This window comes from Sinocyclocheilus rhinocerous, unplaced genomic scaffold, assembly GCF_001515625.1.
Source record: "Sinocyclocheilus rhinocerous isolate Xijiao unplaced genomic scaffold, SAMN03320098_v1.1 scaffold954, whole genome shotgun sequence".
NCBI classification, from domain to species: domain Eukaryota; kingdom Metazoa; phylum Chordata; class Actinopteri; order Cypriniformes; family Cyprinidae; genus Sinocyclocheilus; species Sinocyclocheilus rhinocerous.
Window position 1 is genome coordinate 355,464 of NW_015644642.1, and position 8,905 is coordinate 364,368.

The following is an 8,905-nucleotide window of genomic DNA, read 5'->3' on the forward strand; positions in this document are numbered from 1 at the left end:
CTTTGATTTGAATGAAAACAACGTATCTGCGTGACGCAGCTGACACAGAACAGCATACGCTGTTTACGTTCAGTGGATACTCTCCAAAATGGCGCCAGGGAGGAGATTAATTGTTGAATAAAGTCGCTGTTTTATTTTCTTTGCACACAAAAAGTATTCTCATAGCTTCATAAATTTACGGTTGAACCGCTGATGTCACATGGATTATTTTACCGATGTCCTACCGACGTTTCTGGACCTGGGTTACTTACATTGTTGTCTATGGGAGGGTCAGAGAGCTCTCGGAATTCATCAAAAATATCTTAATTTGTGTTTTGAAGATGAACGAAGGTCTTACAGGTTTAGAACGACATGAGGGTGAGTAATTAATGACAGAATTTTCATTTTTGGGTGAACTATCCCTTTAAGTATGCAGTATGGTCTAATTTGTATAATTTGAAAAGAAAAATATTCAAAAATGTCTTAATTTTTACTAAGATTTATTAAATATTACAACAGTTGTAAGGAAAACTCCAACATCTTAGCAGTGAGTTTTGCACAGGTGAGCATTAGCATCACACTTTTTTGTCAAATTTATACTGTAAGATAAAAACTAGATATACTTTACTTAAAAATGTGTTAATCTATGTATTCATTCCTCAAACTGCTGATCAGTTCATTGTCCCCGTCCTGTTAAACAACTAAGGTTCTTCTAAACCGTGAGATGGGCTGAAACGGGAGGTCTGTTGATAAACCAGCGCAATCCTGTCCGTTAATTAACGTGGTCTCTTGAACCCACTCACTGCTTACAAGCGGTATGCAAACATCTCCACGGCCAGCTCTGATTTCAAAGTCAAGTCCAGAGGACCAGCTGTAGACCATGGGACAATTTCATCAGCTTTTTGAAACAAAAGCTGGGTAGGCCTGTTTGAGCGGCATTGGGCAAGAGAGACAGAGAGAGAAATGGGGAATAAAAACAACAGCGATGTCTGAGACATTGCAGATGTCGAGTTGAATCCGCTAGTGGCTGTTGGCAGTTTTTTTAGGAAAGACAGCTTGAGAGGTTCAGTGTGTAGTGTGCTTGTACGCACACGTGTGTTTGTTCGTATATATACTCACATGCACATGCGTGCACTCAACACTTGCATGCTGCTAATGCATTGATTTGCGGCTCGTCGTGCAGCATGCAACTCTAAATGCTGTGACGCAATGAAAGATGTTTGCTTGAATTGAGACGTTGCCTCGTTTTTCTCTTCACTTTAACACCTTCATTCCACGTCATGAGCTAATCAGAGGAAACATTCCTTCGCAATCCTTTAATCCCATTTCCTGATCAAAACAGTGTTGTTGATAGTTTCACTAAGGCCAAATACAACCGCAATTAGACCTGGCTTTACACCACGCAAACTGAGAGGTGACAATTTCACAAATTTCAGGCCATGTCTGGCAATTATGTTTCTCTATGATTTAGGCATTATTCAGGATAAATTTGAAATAGCATTTTCATTGATAACACTGTCTGTATTGTTTCCAAGCATTTTCCTAGCGTTCTAACTGAAACATCTGAAAAGTTGCGAGTTGCGAGTGAAACGTCTCACAGTTGCGAGTTTATATCTCACAATTGGGACTTTTCCTCTCAAAATTCTAATCTTGCAATTCTGACTTTTCTCGCAATTTCTCACAACTTCTCAGAATTATGAGATAGAAACTCAGAACTGCAATAAAAAAGTTAGAATTGTGAGATGAAAATCACAACTACCTTTTTTATTTTTTTATTCCGGCAAAAACAAAAAGTTAAAATTGTAAACATGTAAACTCAGAATTACAATTAAAAAATATGTATATATATTGCGTAATTTTTTATTCCATAGCAGAAATAAGTTTCCATAGAAATCACTTCCTCACAACATTCTTCACATTAGAAACGGATTGTCAAATGGCATTGCATTATGCCCAATTTTATTCTGCACAGTTGTGGTATGTTGTATACTGCGCATTTTGTCAAAATAATAGGTCCAATAAAGTGTGACCAAAGAGTCAATCAAACAATGTTCATTGTATTCATCATTCATTTTGGATCTCGCTTCGTCCATTTAGAACAAAATGTTTCTGAATCAAAGAAACACAAGCCGTCAGAATACTGCCGTAAACACATCTATGACACTGGCCTTCACGCAACAAGAACAAGTCTCAGTTTACAAGCTGCTTCTATATTAAGAACACACACACACTCACACACACACACACGTACACACAGGTTATTTTCATGTCCGCCATGACTTCACACAACGTTTTGTGAAAGGATGGTTAATCCTTGAGTGTTTTTGTCGCTGGAAGAACAGAATGTTAGTATGACTGACTCAGAGACCAAACACAGGCTGACGACCAACACACTGTTGAATGATTTCTGTATAGTCTATTTTGTTCCATTCTCAATTATGATGGCCATTTTTCTATCCTTAGTGAGAATTAAATGAATTAAAAGTACAAAGAAACTCCACTACACAAGTTTAGTAATGGCTGCTTTGTGTAAGCCACCAAAATCCTGTTTTCCTCTCATGTAGTAGTCATGACTCTCCTCATACTTCAGGCATAGAGTCATATCTAATGAAAGTGTGGATTACCTCACTCGATTTTGCATGGCGATTTTGACGGAGACATTCTTTCCAGTTTAGTCTTCAGAAGATATTGAGCCCACCATCAAATGGAACATCTATGTCTCAACCTGCTATTATTCGCTTCACATTGGCTTATGTCATTTATGATTGTCTATCCCTTATTCAGGGACACAACATACATTTGCTCTGTGTAACGATAGCGCGCTAGAAATAGTGCGGAATTTGCTACAAACATAGTAGTAATATTAGAATCGGTGCTAGTCTCAAAATGCTAATAGTAATTTTAAACTTGAAATGAATAGCTAGTAGTCAATATTTTTGATGTACCTCTAATGGGTAACAAAATCTCAAAAGAAAACATTGCTCTGCACAAAAAAACATCAGCCTGTGACAATTTGTGCCTTGTTTTGGAGAATTTAATAAGGCCTTGTTTGTTTTTGACTTAATTTAGGATGATTTAGTTATCTTTCAATGTCTTTGTCAACATTAGTCAGTAAAAAAATCTCATTAACTTTAGTAAAGTTACTTTTTAAAGCTATACATTACAATATTGCGTTACTCCCTAAGTAACTAATGGCATTACTTATTATGGAAAGTAGTGTGCTACGTTACTTTTGTGTTACTTTTTTATCATCTGGGCTGGGCTTGCTTATAGGTTTTTTGGAAATGTAAGCCCGTTTACAAAGAAAAAATTAATAAGCCTGCAGCGAGTGATGCAAAACCGCACCCAATAGCTTTAGACTGTTATTACTATACTATTACATGCTATTACATATTAATTACTGTATCTCATAATTCAAACTATTGAGAAAACCAATGAAATGAGCTAAACAAATGAGAAGCGAGCTAAGAGGTCAGAAGGGGAATAGAAAATTGTGCTGGTGGGCTCACGCAGAGAACTGTCTGTTTAGACCAGCTATTATTTATGAAAGCCATCCGGCTCCTGGGCCACAGTTACCACCGGGCTGAAGGGGGATAAAAAGTTGGTCATCAGGTCAAGGGCCAAGGGGAGCATGCAGTGAACAGGTGGGGCATACAGAGGCTCCTGGAACTGACTCAGGATGGCCCACACCTGCCCTGACTGTCAATCAATGGCAGCCGAATGTAAAGAGACACTGAAGTATACTGTACTCGTACATGGTGTCCTCTAGAGTTTAGAAAGAACTTCTCTGGATTTTACCTTTCTGCTGGTAAGTCTGACAGACTGAGAAAATGGATCCTTCTTAGATATTTTTATTGTCGGCACAGCCTTGTCTTGTTATCTTGGCGAGGTATATCTAATGTCTAACATCCAGAGACTTAAAATTAAGTAAGACTTGGGTAATATTGAAATATTGTGTTAAAAATGGCTTCCAAAACAACATTTCAGGCTGCAGTTAGTTTCCAAAACTTGGAAAATTGGAAACTGACAATATTTGTGCCTGCAAGCGTGATTTTTGGAGATTGCCTTTGAGGAAAAACCTAGTGGTCAGAGAATATAACGTTGTGTTTTGACCAACAATGATATACTAAGTACTAACAAATCTACAATCAATGGCAGCCGAATGTAAAGAGACACTGAAGTATACTGTACTCGTACATGGTGTCCTCTAGAGTTTAGAAAGAACTTCTCTGGATTTTACCTTTCTGCTGGTAAGTCTGACAGACTGAGAAAATGGATCCTTCTTAGATATTTTTATTGTCGGCACAGCCTTGTCTTGTTATCTTGGCGAGGTATATCTAATGTCTAACATCCAGAGACTTAAAATTAAGTAAGACTTGGGTAATATTGAAATATTGTGTTAAAAATGGCTTCCAAAACAACATTTCAGGCTGCAGTTAGTTTCCAAAACTTGGAAAATTGGAAACTGACAATATTTGTGCCTGCAAGCGTGATTTTTGGAGATTGCCTTTGAGGAAAAACCTAGTGGTCAGAGAATATAACGTTGTGTTTTGACCAACAATGATATACTAAGTACTAACAAATCTACTAAAAACAATAAACTCCACAAGAAATGAATCTGTTTGTGAAATTTATTTCAAAAAATACTTGAAAAAATGCTCCAGTAGGCAAATGTGACCTAAAAAGGCCATTTAGAAATGATTCTTGTGACAAAATAAGACATTAGTCTGAAAAAAATGAATCAAGCAACCAGTGGCAATGTCAAAAAGTGCCATTTTCATACAAGCATATCTTTAAAAACACTTTCAGATCAAATCCCTCATGGTTCCTTTGGGCTACAAAGAGGTTATCACTTCATTAGTTGAATTTCCTCTCATCTCCCTTCCTTCTGCATCCTGTAAATCACTCGTACATCCACGTATCATCCATCCATCAATGTGGGACATCCAGTCCGGACCACGGTAGCAGTTCCCATTGGTTTCGGACAGCTAATGGCCCTTGTGAAACGGTACCAGCTCTTATAGAGTTGCGCTAGCAGCCGGCCGGACCCGTGTGTGCTGGGTGGGCAGCAGGTGCGAGCGTGAAGGACAGCTCAACTGCTGCACTGTACGACACACATACATACTGTACAAACAACACACATACTGACTCTCAGTCAAACCAAACTTTCTAAGAATCTACTTTTACAATAACTAGGTCAATTCTATTGTCTGAGACACACAGTTTAAAAGGAAATCAAGAACACACTAATATGTTGGTATTCATATCATCACTGGCTAATATATATTGTTGTTGCAAATTTTAAGATACTAAAAACTAAATCAGATTGGTTGTGGTAATTGACTGTATTCACATCAGCAGTATACTTACAGTTTATTTATTTAAGTATCTATTCATTCACTCATTCATTCATTTATATATACATACATACAGACATACATACATACCAGATCTTGGTTTGCAAGTGAAAAATCACAAGTGGAAAAGCTCATATTTGTATGCTTAATGTACATATACAAATGTATATATACTTAATATTTTATGAATATTACATTGATATTGATGTTTTAATCCGTATCTACAAATTATGTACATTTATTACAATGATATATATCATTGTAATAATTGTACATAATGAGCATATACATATGAATATATATATATATATATATATATATTTATATTTTTAACGAATATATACAAATGATCTACAAAATAAATCATTGTTAATTAAACATTGATATCAATGCAATGTTAATATTAATAAAAATATTAAATCTAAATGCAGTTTTAAAAGTGAAATATTAGCATGTATACGCAGTATATTATTGTAATAAACCAATAAGCCACAAGAAGCCGTGGTTTACAGTGAATTTATAACAGCTAAGGGGCATTGTTAGGCACGATGCGAAGCGGAGTGACTGAAACCCCCTTAGCTGTTCTAAATTCACTGTAAATTATTGCTTTTATAAAATGGTTATTCCATATACTTAAGTACGGTTTCACAAAATAGAACAGAGCAAATAAAGTGTAATGATATTAATAAAAACAGTATTCTTCCACCAAACAATGTAGTTCCTCAGAATCAGTTGTGGTTTCCAACAAAGTGGTTGCCAAGCAACAGACAAACGTAAACAAAGGTGTATGTTTGTAGAGTAATCATCCTGGAGACAGCTGTTGTCTCTGTGACGACACTAGCGGCCAATAAGGTTTGGGTCCGATCTGGGGGTGGTGGGCTGGAGAGGAGACTTATGGGTCTGAACACGATCAACTGCTGCAGAAACGGAGGGGGCAGTTGGCCGTGGACAGTAAACACCATTCCAAACCCTGCCGCACACTGGAGCGCAGCTTCACCCGACGCAAATATACATCTTGACACTTCCTCCTATGAGAATACACTCTATATTTGATCTATTCTCATCTTGTCAACGGGTGGTGCGGGAAGTTCCTGTCAACTCCTTACACTCTAAAGAAGGCATACTTTGCTATATTTGTCAGTTACTTAGATGGGACTTCACATCGACTGACTAATAATACCATTGAGGGATGACATTAATACAGATGGATATTTGCCATGTGAAAATGTATACGTCTTCATAAAGGAATAGTATTTTTTTATAAATGTGTTTAAAATGATGCATACATGAGATCATATTCACAGCTCAAAAAAGCTAATTTATTCTACATAATGTGGGTAGCCCACTCATGGCAGCGGCCATTTTGAGATCACATGACCAGGCATGTCTTGAATGATTCCTGGTGTCTTGAGTTTAGGGATTATTATCAGGGTGCGAATTACGGGGACCCCCTAAAGAAGGCTTGATCCCCCCTGATGGACGTCAAAACTAGATGTAGGGGGGGTCAGATAGAAAGTAGGCTAGCCTACGCATAATATGGAGATTTACTTGTAAATATTAATATGTATTTTTATAGCTCTGACTGATTTTAAAAATGTAATTTTGGCAGCCCCTGAAATGACATTACCTGAGCGGTTGAAGTATACGCTACAGCGCTCATTCAAAGACGTGTATTTATTGCTTGGACGGAGCAAGAACACCTGAAATGCATGTGCAGATTCAGTCGAGAGATAAAGTTTACCCTCTTCAACTTAATGCTGTTGAACTGAATTTACGGAGCAAACTATTTGCTAAAATAACCACAACATTAACAGCAACGCTAAAATACAAGCGTGTGGTAAGCGTGTTTTCTTTCATAATCATCATTGGCGTTTAGAAAGACAAAAATAGGTTACATAAAAGTTTTTACCTACAGTAAAAATGAAGATAAGGTGTGAATAATTACATTTTAGACACATTGTCAGTAATTCCGCCAACAAAAATAAGGAGAACTGTTCACAGAATCCATGTTTTTAAACGAATCGACTGAATCAATGATTCAGTGAGCTATTCATAAAGGCAGTCACTTGCTTCGTTTCTGAATTAATCAGCCGTTTGAACGAATCAATTGAATGAATGACTGAATCATTCACTTATTAAGACAGGGATTTGTCACCACCTACTGGCGCTTTTAGTTTTATATTTAGAGTATTGTTTCTTTTTAAAAATAATTTTATATTTCACTAGCCTATATATTTGTATTTTTGTATGTTGGATTAAAATATTTATTTCTAAAGCTACTTATATTTCTTTCTAAAGCTACTTTTTTGTAATGTCTTTGTAGTGTTTTTTTTTTTTCAATTAACAAAATAACTATTATCTTTAATAACAACTTTAACTTTAATTAATCGGCACATGATGTGCATATTAATTAATTAATCTTATTAATTTTAGATGATTTTGATTAATTAATTGGCACATTATGTAATTAATTCGATTTTTAAAAAACAATCACTTGCACTCTCAGACTTGCATTCTTAGACTTGCACTCTCAGACACTTGCACTTCCGCAATTGACATCACTTACAGTCTTTTTTATTTTGTTCTATTTATTGATTACTTTTTGTTTGAATCTCTCAACATTTTACAAAAGTAGCCAGGTGGTGAAGACAAGAAAAAATAAACTAAATTACAATGTCACTTGCAATCGCCACTTGCACTCTCCGATGCATGCGATGTCACTTGCAATCGACACAAATCGTGCGTGTTGCCAATGGAGACAAGAAGCTGTGGTGGTGATTAAACGATTAAAACTAATTTAGTACTATAACATACAGGGTCCTGCAAGAAAAAGACAAGACCCGCAAATCCGTGGCCACAGAACAGCAGAATATGAACGCAATGCACAAAGTCTCTCGTTAAGCGTTTTCCTCCTGTAGAAAAACATAAACACTTAATATGGCTTAATGTATTAAGATACATTAAGTGCAATTAAAAGATCAAATTCGATATATAGTTATTATTTAATGTACTACAAGGCAAGCAGATGGCCATGAACACAATGCGCAAACTTTCACTTGTCCTCCCATACAGCAAAACGCTTAATGTTGTATAATAACGGACTATGATAAAGACAATACAGTAGCCTATATGTCTTGTTGTTGACTCAAAGTATATACAGAACAGCAAATATGAACGTGCATTATGAAATGCATTAAGTGATTTTAAAAGGATCAACTCCAGTACAGGCAAGCAGACGAGCCCAGAACGCAATACATTAAATTGCACGTTAAAAATGTTCCTCCCATAGAAAATCATTATAAATAAAACGTAATGTAGCTTAATGGACAAAGACAATGATATAAAAGAGCTGTAGACAGTTTATTCTATATGGAAAAACGCTTAACGTGAAACTGTGCGTGTTGCGTTTATTCTGGGCTCACCTGCTTGCCTGTACATATTAGTTATGTATATTAATAATGTAGAGGAGCATACTGAGTTTGGCCTTTTTAGTCCATTATGCCACATTATGCCACGTTTTGCGGTATGGGAGGAAAATACTATATACATATTCATTATATTAATAAATT